Source organism: Canis lupus, chromosome 19 (genome assembly GCF_011100685.1).
Source record: "Canis lupus familiaris isolate Mischka breed German Shepherd chromosome 19, alternate assembly UU_Cfam_GSD_1.0, whole genome shotgun sequence".
Taxonomy (NCBI): Eukaryota; Metazoa; Chordata; class Mammalia; order Carnivora; family Canidae; genus Canis; species Canis lupus.
Window position 1 is genome coordinate 11,721,615 of NC_049240.1, and position 23,058 is coordinate 11,744,672.

Sequence of the window (23,058 nt, forward strand, 5' to 3'; positions counted from 1 at the left end):
TGTATATATATATATATCTCCACACACTTTAATATTTTTCTCATACTATATTTTACTTTTTGTAAAAAATAAAAGGATTCAAATATGTTTAATGTTATCTTATCCCATTCATCCTTATCAGAGGTCATTTTTATCCTGGATTGAAGCCATATTTTCTTTTCATTTTTTTCTACATTTATTTTATTTAAATAGCATACATTATTATTAGTATACATATATATTATTTGGGAATATTTAAATATTTAATACAGGTTATCTTAATTTATTAATCTTTTTGTAATAATTTGATTTAATTCATCATTCTTCTTTCCAGATCTATTCATGTTGACAGATATATAGATATATCTATTTTAAATGTTGTTAATTATTCCATGGTATGATTCAATTACAATTTTGTATCCATTCCCATATTGGTGGGCATTTAAGTTGTCTCTAATTTTTATATATTGTCAATGATACTGCAGTGAATATCTTTTCTTCATGATCTAAATTTTCCCTAGAATATATGTATTTTCTTATATACATGTGTATACACACAGACACACAAATATATATATTAAAATTTAGTTCAGACTCCATAGGTTGTCGAGCCACTTTTTAAAGACTATTAATATTCCAGTTATTTGGGTTTATGTTAGATTTAGTTTTTGTATATCTATATATATATATATATATATACAGGCATATTTTCAACTTCATAGTTACTGCTAATTTCTCTTCAAAGTGATTGTTAAATTCACATGCCCACATGTGTAAAAGTTTCTTTACCTTCATACTCTCATGCATACTTCCTACTTTTTGTTTTTAACTCTGTTGTGCCTTCAAACCTTCAGGTGGGTTAGACTGCTTTTCAGTTTTTCTTCTATAAAATGGATATTCCTATCTGTATAAATTGTCTATAATTACAATGATAAACTAAACTTAAGTATATTTAACTTTCTCATTTAATATCAAGGGAAAAAGCAATAAAAAAAGATATTAAAATTGTATTTAAACTCTCTAAATCTCTGTATGTCATTCAGACACTTCTAAGGTATATTGGCTGACTTCATTTTAACCAGTCAGTTAACAACATTTATTGAATTCTTAATTTTGGTTCCCAGTCTTGGTGGAGTATATAGGAAAAGAAAAAGTTCATGCTCCTTATTCTTAATGTGGTGTAGCTAGTCTAGTATCTAAAATAGAGAACTGGTAACTAAGCAGCTATATATGAAAGGAATGGAAATCCAATATTTGCTTAGCAATATTTTAGAATCTAGCATGCTTGAGAGGAAAATAAATTTTAAAATATCATATCATACAATTAAATCTGAAATTAAGCATTATAAGTTCCATTCCTGATTCCACCCCCTCCTGGCTGTATAAACCTTGGCAAGTTTCTTAACCTCTCTGTGCTTTACTTGCTTTAACTGTTAAAAATGGGATGCTTCACGTAACTATTATAAAAACCGAATGACTTAATACATGGAAAATATTGCCAAGGAGATCTCATACATAGTGTGATAAAATGCTATTATTATAAAGTTTTTAGTAAAATATTAACTCTCTGAAGATATCACTCTAACCATTCCTGAGTTTCATAGCTCTCCGAGCCTCAACTATAACTTCACTACAACCCATTGGCCAGTAGCTCTTTTGAAAATATGATGTCAGTAACCACTGACCACCACCTCCATCCTGCCCACCCATCACAGAACTGGTTCAAATTTATTTCTTTCCATTACACTTTGAATAAGCATTCAGATTCCTATGACCTGCAGAGCTCTCTATAACCAGGGTTTTGACTACCTTCCCAAACTCTTTTCTTCCCCGGCCATTTGTTCATAGGTTCCATTGGGTTGGTCTCTTGTGTTTCTTTATCATTCTAAGTCCTTTCAAGCTTCTGAGCCCATGCACTGGCTATTCTCTTGGCTCTTTCCTGAATATGCACTTGGTTTGCTCCCTCAAGGTCTTAAGAACTCAGATCAAATGCTACTTCTTCAGAAAGTCTTCACTGATCAGCATACTTAAAGTACCCCCACCCTTGCCTTGTCGGGTAACCTTAATGTATAGTTTGTTAATATAAGTACACTTTAGTAAACACTGTATTATTTATCTGTTCTAATTTGTAGCTATATTTTTATATTTATTATAGATAAATATTTAGATCCAGGAAACACTAGCTGAAAATGGCACTCAAAATTGCATGTTAAGATCAGATAATATGCCCAATGATACTATTTCAACAGGGCCAAGAGTAAATAAAAACTGTATACTTTTTTTCATTGAAATTACAGGGGGCACACTGACTCAGTGATCTCGGGGTTTTAAGTTCAAACCCACTTTGGATGTAGAGATTACTTAAAAATAAAATCTTAGAAAAAAAAAAAAAGAGGGGACCGTGGTGGCTCTTTTGCTTGACTCTTGCTTTTGGCTCAGGTCATGATCTCAGGACCCTGCATTGGGCTCTGCAGAGTCTGCTTGGGATTCTCTTTCTCTCTTACCCTCTGCTGTTCTTCCCTTCAACACAGCCCTATCCCCACTCTCTCACATGCGCTCTCTCTCAAATAGAAAAGAAAGAATACCACCTAAAGCATATTATCTCATTCACTGCAGAATTGCTTCATCAAAATTTGATATTTCCTATAACATAGAAAGAGTGATTGCTTGGTGTTTTCTAAAGACTGTTAATTAGTTCAAACAGGATTTCCATTGTTTTTATTTTACATTTTACCTATTCTAATAGCACAATAAATCAATAACATAGTCATAAGTTCACTTTTTGGTTTCTGAGCATTTGATTTTTCTATATTTATTTTTAATTCCAGACAGATTATATTTATTTCTTTCAAAAAATCATTCTTTACTTCTATATATAAAAATTTTAGCATATATGTATAAAATTATGATACAGTGAGATGTTACATTCCCTTTAAAATATATAAACTAAATGTAGATTTTAATACTGAATTTTATATTTTGCTTACAATGAAGTTTTTATAATAAGTATCTAAATAATTCATAGACCTTTTTTCAAAGAAACAAGACCCAGATTATATATTTTATGTACCCTGTGAATTTACAATCCCCTAAGGGCCCATCATTTTATTCATAATTGATTATGGAATGTGATATGGAATTGCCCAAGATTGTCAAAAGAGATGCTTGGGAAATAAACCACCATTTAGTTCAGACTCCATAGATTGTCGAGCCACTTTTTAAAGACTATTAATATTCCAGTTATTTGGGTTTATGTTAGATTAAGTTTTAATTTACTTAAAAGTAAAACAACAAGAAAGCGAAACATTTATTTTAATTACAAAAGAGCTAAATTGTATTTGTATTCATTTTCTATCATTTTAAGGCCAAAAGAATCTTTCATTGGAAAAATATTCAAATTACCATAAACTTACATATTTTGTTTATATCTATAAATTAAATATCAACTACAAGCAAACTGCATTTTAAACATTAATTAAAAATTGCAGACTTAAAGCGGATGGCAGAAAGGGCTTCAAGTTAATTTAGCTGCTTTAATTCAATCTGACTGACTTAATTATGCTGCCATACTTGGTTGAAACAAATATTTTTTTCTTTCTTTTGATGAATTTAAAATATACAAAACTTCACTATTTTTTCCTGAAATAACAGCACAATTCATAGTAGATTTTAAATATTATTGACATGTTATGTAAAAATGCAGAATAATGATCTAATTTGTTCATTGAATGTCACCATATAGTCATTTCATTTATATTTATAAGCAATTTTCTCCAGGTTATGAATTAAGGACTATTTGTGGTTCACAGAAGGTCTGTGCTACGACATAAATGCAAAATAGTAATGTTTGCATCTAATTTTTAGTTTTCAAATTTAGACAAGATTTTGTTCATATTCCATTCTGTTCTATTTGCTGGCCAAGTTGAGAGGCTCTATACAGGAACATATTTTATATTAAGCTAGATCCTTTCTAGAGGATGATCAAGTATTTTAGGTTGCTTATTCTCATCTTTTCTTACGTTTCCATAACCAACTTGCACTCCAATGATACTGACTTTCCAGTATTTCATGTCTCAGTATCCAATACATCCACACTTGTGTACCAATTATGTGTTGCAGGAATTAATTATTTTGTCATATTGATCATTGCTGATAACGTTTCAGATTCAGAGAAGAAGGCAGAGGGAAAATATCTAAAATTTGGTAGTGTTAAGCTTCACTCCAAACTCCACCCGAGACCGCTGCTTAAGCTTACAATTTAGAGAACCACACTGAAATCAGATTAATTCTACCTTTTAGTAAATGTTGCATCTTCATGACACAGGGCAGTCAACTTGTGGTTAGGATTTGAAGGCAGTGAACTTTGGTCACCTGGATCACCACACATTAGAATGACTGGAATCATAGAGCCTTAAAAATGGAAGAAAATGTAAAGATTTTTTCTCCTGAGGGAAAACATAAACGTCACCACAGCAAACCTTTCTAAGTGATATAGCTTGTTAGAGGCAGACAGGAATAAAAACTTGGCTTAGCTGACACTGAGGTCAAGGAACTAGAGACAATGTCAGCAATTTTAAAAATGATATTCATATATAAAGCTTTAATAACAGTTAATCACAGACATTGATTCCATCTTTCTCACATAAATGTCTCTAATTGTATGACTGTAACCACATTCTCCTTTGCCAGCTTTGACAGAACCATAAGTTATTTACTCATCAGATAAGCCTGGCCATGAATCCAATGAGAAGTGCCATAAAACCACCATTAATTCATACTACACATTCCTCTTCTCTTTCATACCCATTGTCATTATCCTCCCACAACATTTAAACTAATTCTAATTGATGGATTCCATCAGCAAATTAAAAAACAATACTCTCTAGACTTCAGTGATGAAAAACATACAGCGTAAAACAATATGTTCCTTGGAAATGCAGCACTTTGTTATCTTTATGGTGCAGAGTGAAAGACAAATTAAGGGAAGAATGCTGTGCAAGCCTTTTTTATTGCTTTTATGATAATAAGAAGATAGTTCTTATTTGTTTTGATTGGGTGGTACAAATACGTTGTCCTGCTACAATTTATTGATTTGGTTAAAAATCAGTGGATGCTTGATTGAAAACTTACAGGTGTTTCCTTCTGATAGTTTACATTTGCAATTTAAATTGCATTTATAAGCTTAAAAGCTCATCCACAACTACAACGTTTGCTTCTGTAAAGAACAACCTACATTTCATGAAGTAATTTTTTACTTGCATTCAGTTGTAATTCATACAATATTTTTTTTTGATAAGGAGGTAAGTGTCATTTATTGTGAAGAAAGGATGTGAAACTGATTACAAAATAATATTGATTAGAGGCAAGGGAGAAATTACAATATTTTACATGTTCTTGAAGTTTGAAATGAAAATCGAATCTTTCCATTGAGATACTGAGAGTGTAAATAAAAGCTCTCTCCATTTTTATGCAAGTTTCCCTTTGTGTTTCCTTTCTGTCTAAAATTCAGATTTGAGATGTAATTGTAGCAGAACTATTCAAGAAACCCATTTACAAAGATGATCCTTGGTAAAACACAAAAACATATCCAAGTGCTTCCAAATACTCAGTGTCACAAGTGGAGATGGCATTGGATTGGAAAGCAACCTCCATTTTTCTTGAACCAAGCCGGCACAGTGATTCTTACTGAAACCATCTTTAATCTGTCTCTGTAATGCTTCTCTAACACTGGAGATATTACTACTGACTGCTGAAAAATACATCTCATACTTGTTTCAATTCTGGCATTGGTGGGAAGGCACTACTGTAAGCCTAAAAGATGTATTTTAAAACTCTGTGTAGTTTCCCTGAGTTAAATGTACATGAGTTATCGCTAATAATCTTCTCAATAATTGTGGAGAATAATGATTCATAGTGTTAGAAAATAATGTTATTTAAAAATCTTGTATCCTTCTTTGGAGGTGCTGTACCCGAGAATAGCAGAAATTTTACTAAAAAAAAAAAACTCAAAATAATCCTAATTTCTTTAATTTCTGTTTTGTTTTGACTGTATAGTACCCTTACTTCAATTAAAGAACAAAACCCTGAATCCTCTTTCCAAAACCATTGATTTTTGTTTGAGAAAAGAGGAGTGGCAACCAGCAATCCTCAGAGTTTCCCCCATTTTTATGCCAAGACATATGTACATTTTAACTTGAATGGCAAGATTCTATAGTTATTGATAGAAACTAAATACGAAGTGTCATGAGAAAGGATCACAAAAACTATTTTCTAAGTTTTTGCTTATCTTTGCTGATGCAAAGAAGTTGAATTATCACTATATGGGATTACAATTTGTTTATGACCGGACAGCGGTAATATCTCTTAATCTTGATCCTCCTCCTTGACCTTCTCAATTTCCATCTCTCATCTTCATTATCGGGCTTTGAGATCAGAAACATTACTTTCTTACCCAATTATGTGTCACCACCAAACCTGAATTCATCATGCCTACTTCTGTGAAACATTTCATAGTAAAAATTAGCCTGATATTTTACACTAGCAGTTTACTAGTGTCTTTGAAGTCCCAGATCACTAATGCTTTAGGGGGAAGTGACAAGACAACTTTCAAGTTCATATCAAAGTAATGGCAGGATCTGATCATGATAGTTGCTTAGATTCTAGGTTATTGGAAGATAGTGATAGACACTATCTTTCTTGAGCATTCTCATTTAGATCCAACCCTTCCCTCTGAAGTGAGATCCTGTTTCTCTTATCCCTCTTGAGGGTCTGGCATATTTAAAAATCACTGATTTACTAGCAGTACTTCCAAATTAGAAAACAGACCATCTGAGGAGATGAAATTCCTGACAATGAAAATATGGAGACCCGTAGTTTTAATTCCTAAGCTTACAACTAATTATTTATAAATTCCACTTGTTGTGAAGAGCTCTGGTGTTTCTTTCTTTGCACAAGTTACCATAAAGTGTCACGTAATAGCAGAAGAGAATGACAATAAAGTTCCAGTAATTTTTGAGGAGAATTAAAGCATGAATGCCAACATACGACAAGACAAAGAACACATGTTTTCATTTCTGATTTAGCCTAGCACTGCAAATAATAGGGAGGTTCTTGTCTTTTGCTTTCTAAGAGGAGTTTAGTGGCCACAAATAGCCTAAAATAAGAAGTCAGGTAGGTGACAGGCTAAATCTCAGATACTGGGAAACTGAACCGGCACAGCTCTAACAATCAACTTCCATCAATCAGTGACCCCAGCTCACTCATAAAGAATTGTAATACTTTCCGTTTCAAAAGCATTATGGACCTGAGACCCTCAAGCTTTATGCAACATGTATTAAACTTCTCACCTTTGGGTAGTCTTTGTTCCAACTTGGTTGTTATATAGGAAACTATTTTTTTAAAAAAATCCAGGGGAATCAAAAAGTAGTCAAAGGGTAGCTATTAACAACCTAAGTCTGCACCGAATAGTTTACAATTGTGAGAATTACCAGCAGCCATTCAAGAAATTTGAAAGAATGCCAGTGGGTTGCTAATTCAGAGGCACAAGTGTCATTTTTTGATAAAATGTATCACAAGATCATAGAGGGTTTTAAAACTTCAAGTCGCCCAGGCATTGCGACTGCAGCTGGAGCATATCAAAGGCTGAAACAGCAGAGCTCTGAGCCTGGCAGGAAGAAAAGTTGGTAGTTTCAAGTTACAACTGAGATTAAAAACTACAAATGCGTGGTTTAATTTTAGTAGCATATTAATATTTTACAAAGGTCCTCTAGCACTATTTTTTTAAACATAATTCTACCAAGTAATGACCCTTCCCTGCTTCCTTCATCTCAGAATTCCATGACCATTCATGACCACTGTGACACCAAAAACCTATTTTTGTTCCTTGGAATAACACAGCAGGTCAGATAGACTCTCAGGCAGAAATCTGTTTCCTCTCAACTCCCCTGCTGAGGAGAGTAAGTGTAGGGCACAGCAGAAAGATAGGAATGTGACCCTGCTCCCCATCCCCACCAGTCAACCTAAGGAAAGGATCACTAAGAGATACAATAAAGGCCGTAGAGCCAGGCATTGTCAACGCCCTGCCACTCCATCTCCAACAGATTCAGAGCATCACTTGTATTTTATATAAAAACATACAAGAGATAAGAAAGGAAGAACTCCAAAGAACTCCAAAGCACACATTTATTATTATTCCTTTTGGAAAAAGTTATTAATATAATTGGAGGACCTTAAGTGTTATTGAAAAACAAACATGGGGTATTTAAACTCAATCATATATGTACCAGTAAAATTTGAGTTGGCTGATTGCTCTGTATTTTAGCTTGATATTACTTATATAAACAAAGCGATTTAAAGTAAATTGTGTTTCTCTAGATACTTTTTTTTTTAGATTTTATTTATTAATTTGACAGAGAGAGAAAGTACAAGCAGGGGAAGTGGCAGGGAAAGGGAAAAGGAGAAGCAGACTCCCCACTGAGCAGGGACTCCAACATAGGGCTCCATCCCAGGACCCTGGGATCATGACCTGAGTGAGCTGAAGGCAGAGGCTTAACTGGCTGAGTCACCCAGGGCCCCTCTAGATATTTCTTAAGCAAATGTGTTAGTTCTTTTAAATTTTTGAGAACTATTGTGTGCTTAATGCATGTTTTTGCAAATATTGAAATATTCCAAAGCTCATTCCTAGGCTCTTCCCCTACAATTTCTTCCTCTCTGTCCTTATATTACACTTTTGGCTCTTGCTCATCATCCTCTCTCACATTCCCTTTATATTTTTCAGTTGAAACACTCTGCCACCAGATCTTGGCTGACTCCTTGTCATTCAGTTCTTGACTCAACTAGTGTCTAGTGAACATGAGTTACAGTGATTGGACTTGATGATAAAATAGCCAATGAAGGATAGCCTTTGTTCTTGAGATGCATGTAATCTATAATCTACATGATTGACTTTGAGTTAGAGAAGTGTTCGGACAATAAAATATATCTCAAAATCTTGTGCTTTAAGAAAGAATACAACTAAACAAATATTATATCCTATTAAGAAAAAAATATCCTTAACATACTTTATTTTACAGCTCCATATCATTAGTGACTCAGAGACAATGAGAGGGCAGAAAGAGAGAGGAAGAGAGAGAGAAAGAGATGGAATGTGTTAGGGATCTCATCTCCATTAAAAATGTCATGCAGCCTCAAGTTGCACTGAAAAATATGAAGATATTTTGAAACATGCTCTGCTGTGAAACCAAAGGTAAGCCAGAGAGATCCAGACCCAGAAACTATGAAATATTACAAGTAATGGAGTTGATAGTATTAATTAGCCCTTTAGTCAAGCAAAGGAAATTGTCTTTTTGACTTAGCCATTTCCCCCATCTTTGGCAAATAACAGATTCTACTACTAGAGCATTCATTTTTTTTTAGAGCATTCATTTTCACCTGGATTGTGTTACTATGTGTATTTATGTGTGTGTGTATCTTTGTGTGTGTGTGTGTGTACACTTATGCAGGAAAGTATTGGTGGGTAAAGGTTATGATTATATATGTCCATATATACAATAACATATACATCTCATGACAATAAGACTACATTTGCCTTATATACCACTGATATATACCTCTACCTGGCATTATGAGTCAGCACATATACTTCCTTTGTCTGAGCTATGCCAAAGGAAGCCATGGAAAGTACATTCTAAATCAGAGCCAAAGTCTCATCAAATAACAACAGAATCCAGGTTTCAACTATAAATGATTCATGACACAAAGAGCCAGGAAAATTTAGTTATTGAAACTGAATGAAAAAAAGACAATCAATAGATGGCAGCACCAAAGTGACAGAGATATTACAATTATTTGATAAAGATTTTAAAGCAGCCATCATAAATTTCTTCAAGGAGAAATTATACCCATATTCAAAACAGATGAAAAAAAAAGCCTCAACAAAGAAATACAAAGTCCCAGACAGGAAATAGAAAGATAAAAATAACTAAATGAAAAGTTTAGATTTTAAAAATATAACAACTGAAATAAAAATGTTCATTGGGCAGAACGGAGGGGACAGGAAAGAATAGGTTAAATAAAAGACAGGTTAAGAGAAATCACCAAACCTGAATAACAGAGAGCAAATAGCATATCATAAAAACAAAACACAGCCTCGATAACCTGTAGGACCAAAACAAAATATCTAACAGTCATGTCATTGAATTTCATAATGGAAAGGAAAAAGAGATCAGAGCTGAAAAAATTAGTCAAAGTAGTAATGGCTGAAAACTGAGCTTGGTAAGAAACAAATCTACAGATTCCAGAAACTGAACAAATCCCAAATAGAGTAAACCCAAAACAATCCATACTGAGGTTTTGCAGGCTGAGATATAAATAAACTGGATCATTCATACATTATTGATGGGAATATAACATAGCACAACCACTCTGGAAAACAATTTGAAAGTTTCTTAAAAAATAAAAAGAAGAAAACCCCAGCTATGCATGCAATCACCATATGTCCCAACAACTGCATTCCTAGGCATTCATCCCAGAAAAAAGAAAAATTTTGTTCGCAAAGAAAAACCTAGATGCAAGTATTTATATCAACTTTATTTGCAATAGACAAAACTTGAGCTGATTCTGATGTCTTTCAACTGTGGTAGATCTATACCAAGGAATAATACTTTGAAAAAAAGAAAGAAAAGAAAGAAAGAAAGAAAGAAAGAAAGAAAGGAAGGAAGGAAGGAAGGAAGGAAGGAAGGAAGGAAGGAAGGAAGGAAGGAAGGAAGAAGAAAGAAAGAAAGAAAGAAAGAAAGAAAGAAAGAAAGAAAGAAAGAAAGAAAGAAAGAAAGAAGAAAGAAAGAAAGAAAGAAAAAAAGAATGAAGACTGAACTATTGATACATGCAAAACCTAGTTGAATTTCCAGAATTATGTTAGTGAAACAGCTAAAGCAAAACATAACATACTGTATGACTCAATTCATAGAATATTCTTTAAATTTTAGAAGTAGGTACACATTAGTAATTGACAGATTTGGGAAGTATGGTGGAGGGAAGGAAGTAGGTGTGCCATTAAAATTATAACAGGAGGGATTATTCTTTCAAGGGAAATGTTCTGTCTTCACTGTATATGTTGATACCCTGGTAGTGATTCTGCACTATAGTTTTGCAACATGCTACCACCAGGGGAAACTGGCAAAGGTCAGTTTCTCTCTGAATCTCCGGGATTTCTGTGTATTATTATTTCTTTGTTCTTTTAAAAAAACAAAAGTCCCAATGTAGGGCTTGAAGGACCCCGAGATCAAGAACTGAGTTGAAATCAAGAATCAGATGCTTAAACCACTGAGCCACCCAGGTGCCCCTTCTCTGTATTATTCATTAATATTACATGTGAATTTACAATAATCTCAGAATAGAAAGTTTAATCAAAAACGATTTTAAAAATTGTGATGATTAATTTAATGTGCAAACCTGACTGGATCTCAGGGTGCTCAAGTATTTGACCAAACATTATTCTGGGTATTTCTGTGGGTCTCTGGATGAGATTAACATTTGAATAGATAGACTGAATAAAGCAGAAATCAGTCCTTAATGTGAATGGGCCTTATCCAAACAATTGATGACTTAATAGAGCCATAGTCTAAGGGAGAGGAAATTCCTCCTGCCTGACTACAGGAGGGGAGACTGAACTTTTCTGGCCTTGGGAGTGGGATGGAAATGCTAGCTATTCTTGGGTGGTAAGCCTGCTGGTGTTCAGACTAGAACTACATCAGCTCTTGTTCTCAGGTCTTTGGACGTGGTCTGGAAGTGCACATTCATTCTCCTAGGTCTGCAGTTGGCTTACTGCAGGTCTTAGGATTTCTGAGCTTCCACAGTTGCATGAGCTATTATTATTATATACATATATAATACCGGTTCCATTTCTCTGGAGAACTCTAACATAAAAAAATATTAGGAGACTATTTCAAGTATATAAGTTGGGGTGAAAAGGAATTCTGTATATCACTTTTAATTGTCATAGAAAAAAAGAAATTAGAACATTCTCTAGTTTATCAATATTGCACATGTGTGTATATAAAGCTGAGTAACAAATACTGGTAGTGTGAAAGTAGAGGCAGGTAACAAGAAGTGGGATGATGTCAACTAGAATACATACCCATAGAAACTTAATATACAAAAAGGGCAGTTCATCTTTCTTAAATAAATGCCTGTGTTCATTACCTATTCAGATCAGCATGTGGTAATTTTTATTTGTCAGTGAAAATCAATCAACCTGCACTTAAAAAAAAAAGGTAGACTATTTTGGGTCATCAGTATGATTCAAGTGGTATTCTATTTTAGAAAAGTCATTTCTTTTTAAAGATGTTTTTAATATTCATGATTTGAACATTTAATTATGGTTGATATTAAATAAAAAGAATGAGAGCACATTTTGACTTGCAAAGTTTGTAATTCACTAAGAATTCATTAGGCCATACTCAGTAGCTTAGTAGTCAATCCAGCTTTTTTGAAATTCAGGAAAAAGCATATTTAACTATAGATAAATCTAATTGTAAAACTTTTTTGAAGTTTCTTTTCAATAAGACAATACTATAAACTACAGCTATGCTAAAATAAGCCCAATTTCCATTTTGGTGCTGTTCTTATTCCTTACGAAAAATCTAAATCAAACCTTCACACATAATTTCCATATTAATCATTAGAGACCAAACTCAGATTTTTCTCAAAAAGTATTACTTGAAGATAAATGGATTTCAAAGCTACAGATTTTAATTCAAATCTGCACCCCCACCTACTATGGCCACTATAACCAGAGTAACACATGACTATTCTTCACTCTGAGTGTCTACGACATGCCAGGTAATTTATATATAGTATTTTATCCTTATAACAATCTGGGATGAAGATACAGATGGTTTTATCTTACAGATATAGGATCAGGCTCAAACTTGTTGTTAAGTGTCTGGGCAGTAACCTAAACTTTCTTTGTTTTAGTTTCCTTGCTAATAAAATAGGGAAAACTATACTTACCTCCTATTAATAAATTTTAAGCAAGATACACATGTGATATATTATATTTAGTGCCTTGAACCTAACAATCATTAAATAATGTGATAACCTTTCCATTTTCATTAAAAATATTTTTCAAGTTCATGTCATTCACAGAAATAAGTCAGAATCTGTTTATAATATCAAGATAGGAGTTGGAGCATCCAAGATGTAGTTGGTCAAGGTTGAGTGTTTACGTATATAGCTTACTTGACTGAGTCAGCTCCACATACACCAATATTTCTTATTAAAAAAATATATAGAAATAAGCAGTACGTCAGGACTTTTTCAGGCAGAGAAAGTTTGTTTCTTATGGTATACCATCTGTAAGAAGTAGTTGACAAGAAATGGCATCGTGCCTTTCACATTTGTCAAATTAAAAATAAAGTCTTGAATTCATATTAAGATAAAACAAAATTTTTAAGCCTCCTAAGATTCAAATCAAAAGACGTTTCATGCTTTAACATTCGGAGCAGCACTAAATGACTCCCTTGGGCTCATTGCTAATTTTAAAGCTATTAGACATAAGGGCTGGATTTCAAGGGAGGTATGGTACTGAATTCATTCTTTTCCTTTCCAGAGGGAAACCCATGAGGCTTTGAGATTTAAAGTCAGTCAGTTCAACAGACCATGACAAGACTTGAATCTTCTTGATAAATACAAAAACACATTAAGAAGCTGTTTGTTGGGGCTGTGTCGGGAATGGCTTTGAGCAAAACTTTGATTATCCAAGACATCTAATTCCTAAACAAATAAAAATATCTCTTATTTATCTCAATATTTTGAAATATTGCAATTATAAAGATGGCTTAGGAACATGGTGAAAGATATCTTCAGATTCTTGTAGATGGATCTCTGATATTCTGTATCGCCTTTTTGCATCACTGTCTCAAGATATAAGGTTATGCAAGTTTTGGTATTATTATTTTTCCACAAGATTGAACAACCAGTGTGTAATTACACACTGGTTTGTAATTAATTTGATCTTAACAAATAATGTAAATAACTTTTCTTTGGTATCATATAATAATGCTTACAAAACCACACATGATACATTATGGGTAAGGCAGCAACACATATTCTACATTTTGCTGTAAATTCTTATTAATATAATAGAATCATAGTAATTTGAAATATAAATTAATATCAAGGAGATTCTCTACTCAAAGATAATTAATGATTTTTTATTACTTGTAATAATCTTATCTTTCAAAGTAGTTATTTCAGATCAAATAAGATGGCACAAAAGTAGTTTTAATCATATAAGTAAGTAAAGAACTGGGTTTGTGATTCAAGTAATGTGAGCTCACAAGAAAAAACTATTTTTTGACCTCCTATCTTGCCTCTGGAGATTTTAGGCAACAGTATCTCTCCACTACACTTGTACTGGAGGTCCTCGCAAGAGGATGACATAAGGAATATTCTATGTAATGTGAATTATCTGTCTTTGTCACTGCAGACTCTATTTGCCTCTAGAACATATAGGCACAGAGAATAGACTTACCCTGGCAGATTTGGCTATGGAATGGCCAAAAAATGAACAAACCAAAATCTTCCGCACAGAAACAAAACCAAACTGAAACTGAAATAAAACTAAAAAAGAAAGAAACATTAACTTTTGACAATTTACTGAGCATTTCATCTTCAATATTCATTGCCATTATAAGGCCACCAGGGTATTACTGGCTTTATTATCTTTAATTTCCCATAGAAGTGATTCCTTCACATTCCCTTGGTCAATCCTCCTAGATGAGTGGCATGAACCAGAGAGATACCCTGAAGTATGATTAGGAAATCTTTAGCCCACAGAACATCGTTGCATGTTTCTTGAGGGATGAACTCATGTCCTTGGTCTCCTTAATATCAGGTTCCAAAAAATCTTGATAACTGGCCAAATATTATCATTCTACAAAGTTAATTAAGCTATTATTTCCTATAAGACCTTAAAAGGACTCTTTATTCCTTCATATGCCCTCCAAGTCCTCTGGATTTAATAATAAATACTAAGAATATTGAATGCACTAAAATTCCCCTTTAATTCTGACAAATGGTACACTTTATTCTAGGCTTTGGCCAGGTAAAGGGCAGTCAGAACACCATTAGAATTTTTTTAAGCCAATATACTTCTTATATTAGGCAATTTCTCCTTAGTGAGCCTTTATTTTCTTTACTTCTAAATAAGAAGGAAGCTTTTGTTTCCTGATGTATAATATTTTCTTTCATATAATCTTCTTCTTTGTTCTTTAGTAGACACTTTGTATCTGTTGGGCATATAATGTTCTTCACCTCCCATAATATCTCTTAATTATTTTTCTTTCAAAATAAAGATACAGATATCAAAGAGACATACAGGGGCACCTAGATGGCTTGGTTGCTTAAGCAGCTACCTTTGGCTCAGATCATGATTTTAGGGTTCTGAGATCAAGCGCTGCATCAGGCTCCCTGCTCTGTGGGGAGCCTGCTTCTTCCTGTCCCTCTGCTGATCCCTTGGCTTGTGCTCCCTCCCTCACACACTTTCTCTTAAATAAATAAATAAATAAATAAATAAATAAATAAATAAATCTAAATATTTAGCTTAAATGTAGATTAACATATATAATATATATTAAGGCTATATATATATATATTTAAGCTAAAAATGAAAAGATTTCAGGCCTTTTCTCTTTTCTAGGTAAGTGATTTTTCTATTGACAAAAAATTGTAAATTATATTTCAAATAAACAGAATTTTCAGAACAAGGCACAAATGAACTTGATTTTTTTTCATAATAATACAGGATGTAGTATCAAGTCTCTCCCATATCAGGTAGTATTGATAATGAAATGTGAAATGAGCAAGGGTAGTCTGTTCTCTATATACAAGTATCCATAATTAAACCAAAAATGTCAACTATTCCAAGCTATGTGATCCTAATTCATACAACTGAGTATGATGTCTCTAAAATTTAGATTTTTGAGGTACTTGAAAAATACACAGCATTGTTTATTAGTGTATATGCCCATATTTTAGTTGACCTAACTGACATAATTTTATAATTTCTGAATGCTACACTGTACTGCATTGTAAGCATATATCATCATTCACTTATCCATTCAACTGATAATAAACACGAACATGGTATCCACATCTTTACTACCACAAGCAATGTTATATTTCCATGAGCATATGCCAGGGATATTTTTGGTACTAAATTTATTAGGTACGTCCAAATGGCTTCCTAGAATGGTCACTCCTATTAGACTTTTTCAAAACACAGATGCCTGTGTTTAGACACACATAGTATATAGGTTTAGTTCTTGTGTATAGTTGGATCTCTACTCAAGATAGTATTTTATTTGTATTTTGATGTTTAATGCAGTATCTCTTATGGATTTTAAAAAACCTACATGGGGATGCCTGGGTGGCTCAACAGTTGAGCATCTGCATTTGGCTCAGGGCATGATCCTGGAGTTCCAGGATCGAGTCCCACATCAGGCTCCCTGCATGGAGCCTGCTTCTCTCTCTGCTATGTCTCTGCCTCTCTCTCTCTTTGTGTCACTCATGAGTAAATAAATAAAATCTTTAAAATAAATCAATAAAATATTTTTTAAAAACCTAAAGTGGAAGAAAAATGATGAAGCTAAGGAGAAAACATGCAAAAGGGATATCTTAAACAAAACAAAAAATGTTCCTGTATCAATGCTCACATATTAAAATTTTTATCACCTAATGTTAATAAAATAGATATTTATAAATGGAAACTAATATCTAGATATTTCTCTAAGGTGACAAAACTTGTTTTTTTTTTCACTAATTCCTCTTTTTGCTATTTTTTTAAATTTAAATTCAATTTGCCAACATATGGTATAACATGCAGTGCTCATCCTGTCAAGTGCCCTCCTTAGTGTCTGTCACCTAGTGGTATCATATCTCAAATGCCATGAAAGAAAATTTTAGGAAATTAATCTTGAAAATTTCATGAAAATAGTCCACTGTGTCAGGAATTGCCATACTTAAATGATATGAAACACTTAGGAAATAGCTTTATTCATTGGGAAATACTTATGTTGATAGTATATAAAGGTTAGGAAAATAACTGCCTACTAAATTTTGAAATATGTTGATACCTCAGAAGATAGAGAAACTTAGCAAATATGCTCTACTCAGAAGTCACACATTATCTCTGTCTACACAGAAAGAAATAACATGCATTGTTCAGATTAATTTGTTTAATTTAGGTAAATTAATTCTAAAAATCAAACTTTAAAATATTTTTCTTTTCAAAATATCAATTAATCTCTCTTTTTGAAATATCCCTCAAATACATACTTCATTTTCAATGTCTACCCAAGAAAGGCTAACTTAAGCAATGGCAATTTCAATATAGTAATAACAGTAATACTGTAGGCATATTAATAATACAATGAGAGGTGTTTCTATTGACTGCTTACTGCATGCCTGGGACTACATAAAGATTACCCCCTTCAGTCCTCAGAAAACTATGAAATAGAGATTATCGTCATCATCAACAGAAAAGAAACAGGTGAAAGAACTTGATGTCTCATTATTTATAAGAGGCAAAGCCAGTAAAGTGTGATTCCATCAACTCAGTTTTTTCAGTATATGTCCACTTTATCTATTTTATTTATTCTATTTTTTTTTTGAGAAAGAGAGTGAACACGTATGCAAAGGTAGTTGGGGGTGGGGGGTGGTTGGCAAAGAGAGAGGGGAAAAAGACAATCCTAAGCAGGCTTCACACCTAGTACAGAGCTGGACTTGGGGCTGGTTCTCACCATGAACCAAAATCATGAAGTTATTTGAGATCATGACGTGAGCCAAAATCAAGAGTCTGACGCTCTACCGACTGAGCCAAACAAGCACCCTAATATATGCCCACTTATAAAACAATCCTGTGGAGGCACTTGAGTGGCTCAGTGGTTGAGTGTCTGCCTTTGGCTCAGGGCATGATCCCAGAGTCTTGATGTATCCAAGTTCCATATCAGGCTCCCTCTGGGAGGCTGCTTCTCCCTCTGCCTATATCTCTGTGTCTCTCATGAATTAAAAAATAAAATCTTAAAAAAAAAAAAAGCAATCCTGTGATGATGAATTTTAGGAGTCAACTTGGCTGGGTCATTGTGCCCATATATGTAATCATATTTTATCCTGGATGTTTTGAGAAGATGCGTTTTGGGTGATGCTAACATTTAAATCAGTGGACTTAGAGTAGAGCAAATTGTCTTCCATAATGTGGGTGGGCTTCAGCCAATAGGTTGAAATCCTGACAAGAAGACCAACTTCTCCATGAGGAAATTATCCAACAAACAGCCTTCAAACCTGAACTACATCAGTTTTTCCATGGGATTCTAGGTTTCCAAGCTGCTGGTTTTTGGACTTGCTGTCCTTCAAAATTATGTGAGCCAATTGCTGAAAATAAATCTTTCAATCCCTTTCTGGCTCACTCTCTCTCTCTCTCTCCACACACACACACACACACACACACACACACACACACACATATACACACACACACACACACCCTATTGGTTCTGTTTCTCTGGAGAACTCTGACCAATGCAAGTGCTAAAAGCTATAATAAATATGTTTGTGAACTCCAAGTACTATTATTTTATTAACATCTTTCTTGTCGTATTTTCTTCCTATTTCCCCCCTTCTTCTCCTTTCTTTACTTCATTTCTTCATTTTTTTTAAGCAATAGTTTTGTCATGGAAAGTAACCTCATGCCTTTTCCTCCATGCTCTCTGTATGTTTATTTCATTATCACATCTGTTGCGTTTTTGTTTGTTCGTTTGTTCTTAAGTCTAGGCAAGAAAGAAATCCAGTCTAAGACTTCATTCTCAACTGTCTTTAGGTCAGATCGGGTTTGCTTCAAAGGATTCTAAATCTTTACTTATCCTCTAGTTCCTTTTGTGGAAGAAGAGGTAACATCTATATCCTATTTGCACATGCTATATCTTACCCTTTAATTGAATCAATTATTGTTTCAGTCTATTAAATCTTTTAAATCTTCAAATACTTATCTAGAGTCCTGACATTTTTTGATTCAATCTATGTTTTTAAGCTACGTTTGCATCAGGATTTTAACTATAAACTTCTGATGTGCAGTTTCTTCTAGCTCAAATGGAAATTTCCCACCTGCCTTATCTATTCTTATTATAAAATTCAAGTTGTGGCTATGAAGTCTTCAATAAATTAGCCTTAAAATAACAAAGTACAAGATTATTTTGCATTGACTTGATGAGCTCATCCTTCTGAGGAATCTTAGGTCTTTTCTATACTTTGATCAAAGCCTCTGATGCCAGCCAAAATCGGAGGTAGTAATAATTTCTGAGTATTTTTCATGAGTAGGTGCTTTATCTCTCCAGGGTGGATAACAGTGAAAAAAAGTAAAGAAAGATCTTGGAAATTTTCTACTAACCCACTCTCCTAAATGAAATGTAAATCTTCGTATTACTACAGAGAGTGTTTTTATATTTTTTCACATTTTATATGATGCACGAACAGTTCAAAACAATATCATCATCATCTGTAAATTTTAAATTTTCTCCAGATAAAAAGCTAAATAAAAATGGATACAGACGCTATTCAGAAAACTATTTTGATTAAATCAATGCATAACCAAAACTAGTTTTCAGGTTTATTTTTAATAAATAATTTCAGTCTCTTGGCTAATCATAAGACAGGTGACAGATGTCTTGGATGACAGATATTCCTAGCTCAAACTATTATGATGGAGTGGCCATAAGAAGGACTGATGAAAGGGGCCAGCTGTCTTTAAGTCTTCCTAAGGAAAAGCTATTTCCTCTTTATCTGGTATCTTCAATACTTGACATAATCTGTAAATATACTTAAAGTAATGATTCAAAGTACTCCCACTCCTTATGCCTGCTTCACAAGCCTTACCATACTCTACTTTGTTCTAGATACTAAGCTCAGTTGAGAAATTAATCAAAGACTCAATCTACAATCAACTCAACACCTTTAATATATTTGCTAATCACACTTGCTTTGGACCATCAAAGATAATGAGATAATTGAGCTTATAATAGAACTTACTTATTTCCAAGAGAAGGGAAAGTTTCAGAACCACTAGACCAAATCCTTCATTTCCCAGACAATGATATTGAGACACAGAAGAGAAACTTAGCTTACGTTATACTTTTAAATTTGAAAGGTCAGTATTAAAGACTATTTTCTTTTGCTTATAGGTCTTTATACTTTCATCTCAATTAGTATCCTTCTGCAATATGAAATATCTTATTAGGAAAACAAAGGCTTTGTAACTTACTTTTTAGTCAGATAACTGAGAGCTGATTATCTGATTTTTTTTCCTGAAATAGAAAATTGTCCCACAGTTTTATAACTCTGTTAAAGTTAATAATTAAAATTTCTTAAAAGCAAAATTGAATATTTGCCAATTCAAGTTCTGATTATGTTAATTTAAATTATGAATGCATTTTTGAGTGTTATCATGTATTTTTAAGACCTACTGATAGTTATAGGAAGGATTTGGAGCAAAGATAAGTGTGCTTCAAATGGTAATGCATGCCGCATTTTTAATGCAGTCCTTTAACCCAATACGTTTATCTTTAATTCTCCATAATCTTTTTAAAAATGATGTCTATGATGTGTTAATAATAAACTACTTTATTTCAATTGCTTACATGGTTGAAAATTGTATTTCTCTATATTACAAAAACACTTCTTTCATTTCCTTTTAAGTTCCTGACATAAGGACACCTTGTACAAGTAATTAAGAGAATGGAATGTATCTAAATTTATTTACATTCTAAGAACATTAAATTGAATGAATTGTACATCTAGCTTATATGTGACCTTTGGAAAAATCTGCAATGCAGCAAAGTGATCAAAAAGAAGGGCTGTCCCTCAACCTGATGTGATTCTCAACAATATGTAATACTTTCAACATATGAATAGCTTAAATGAAAATTGGTGTTTCGCTTTCTCTATAATTTTTAATTATAGTTACAATCAAATGTGGCCTTGGCCTCTCAAGTGGCCAGTTAAGAAAAATCCAGTCCTTGCCTGATAGATTCCTGACACTTTATTTGGCAGAGCCTGTGAAGTTACAGAGATGGGAAGTTACCGGGAAAGCTCAGAGAGGGGATGGGGGACACAGATCCACAGAGAGAATAGAAGATATTCTCTATTCTCTCTAATAGATAGAGAGAAGGCAGGAATTTACAGGAAAAAAAAAGAAGCATATTTTCAAAAATGGAAAAATGAGAATAGGGAGGAGAGAAAAACTCAGTTCATTTTAGACTGATGGCAAGATGTGAGAACTAATAGTGACCAATATCTATGACTATCCATGATCTAAGATCAGTATGTGTCTTGGTTTGAAGTACTTTTCATACCAGAAGCCATTTCATTTTCAGAGAATCCTAAAATAGAGATATATATATTCCTACTTTTGACATAACACATTGGATGCACGAAGAAATTGCATAAAGTGTACAAACTCACAACTACTTACATTGGGGGATTAAATTCTTCATGCAGAATATAACATGATATTAGTGTCAGGTACAAAACGTAATAATCTAATATTTGTATATATTGAAAAATGGTCACCACAATGAGTTCATACATATACCTGACTCCAACGTTTCCGCTTCTAACTAAATCACCAAGTAATAATCCAATATTTGCATATATTGAAAAATGGTCACCACAATGAGTTCATACATACACCTGACTCCAACGTTTCCACTTCTAACTAAATCACCAAGAAAAAGAAGATTTTAGAAAAAATTATGTGGTATTGGAAACATAATCCCCTCTGCAATTTAAGAAACTATTGATAAAGTTAATTTAAAAGGACTTTTTCATAGTTTTCTTTTACTGTGACAGCATACCATTGCCGGTGTCACATGGTAGTTTATCTTTATAAAAATTACATATACACATATTTATGCAATTTATTTAGTCAATATGACAATACATGCCTCTACTCATGATTTTTCAATTGCACTTGTCTTTCTGGTAAGAAAATTTTTACAATAAGGCAATAGACATTTAATATAGTGATAGGGTAGAAATTTTTAATTATATCAACCAAGTGCTCTCTCTCTCTCTCTCTCTCACACACACACACTCAAAATAAAAGGCCCAATTGGGATTGATGAATTTTGAAAAATTGCATGAGAATGGATTTAATGTTTGTTTTTGCTAAAGTGTAAATTTTATCTATCACATTTGCTATATCTACTTTCTTGTATAATTGCCAGGGACTAATTTATTATCCCTAGTCCTATAAATTGTAAAAGCAGCTTTTTATAAGAGGACTCAATTAGTGAGGCAATTGAACATATTATAACATATGCCTTTTACTTTTGTGACAGAAATAAATTATATATCACTATGGAGTAAATAGAGTAAAATTATATTTTAGTAAGATTAACTGTAATTGATTTGATTAATTTCAATGGCATACCAAATACACTGTAGAACCTACAAAAATATGGAGCCATTAAAATAAGAAGACAAGATGGTTTTGCATGTGAATACATATGTGTGTTATATATGATATATAAATACACATCTATAAATTTGTGCATAAATATATTATCAACTTATTAATTTGAAAGTTTTAGAAGATATGTGCACAATTTTCAATATTGAATTGAATATTGATTTATAAAGAACTTTAGTTTTCCTATCATAGCAGGTATTACAAAAGAAAAAAGAAACAGCAAAACAAAACATAGTTCTTCAATTTCTTTTACTGCTAGATTGTTCCCTGCTCATTTTGTTTTCATCGCGTTTCCTTTCCTTTTATTAACCCCCTTTTACCTATGATGAAAATTTTATTTTTACCAGAGAGTCATTATAAGCCTATGAAGGCTTATTTGATTATCTCTTAGAGAGGTTGTAGTGTATTAATTTTAATATTTACTTTGTTTTCCAGCTTAATATGGATTTATCCTTCCTCAGTTAGTGGACGGCATCATAGCGTGAGGGTCACCTCCTTGTATGGAAGGCGACTGTCAGATGGGGCTGTTACATGGGTCTCCCAACATACTGAACAATATG

General features: G+C 33.1%; 1 long non-coding RNA gene across 2 annotated transcripts in view; it reads right to left on the reverse strand.

Moving 5' to 3' along the window:
- The window catches only part of LOC102157193, a 148,472-nt gene that overhangs the window by 16,708 nt on the left and 108,706 nt on the right, over positions 1-23,058 (reverse strand). For both annotated transcript variants that reach the window (XR_005373909.1, XR_005373908.1), the window contains exon 5: positions 4,272-4,389. This is a non-coding gene — a long non-coding RNA (uncharacterized LOC102157193). The remainder of the gene's footprint in view (positions 1-4,271; positions 4,390-23,058) is intronic.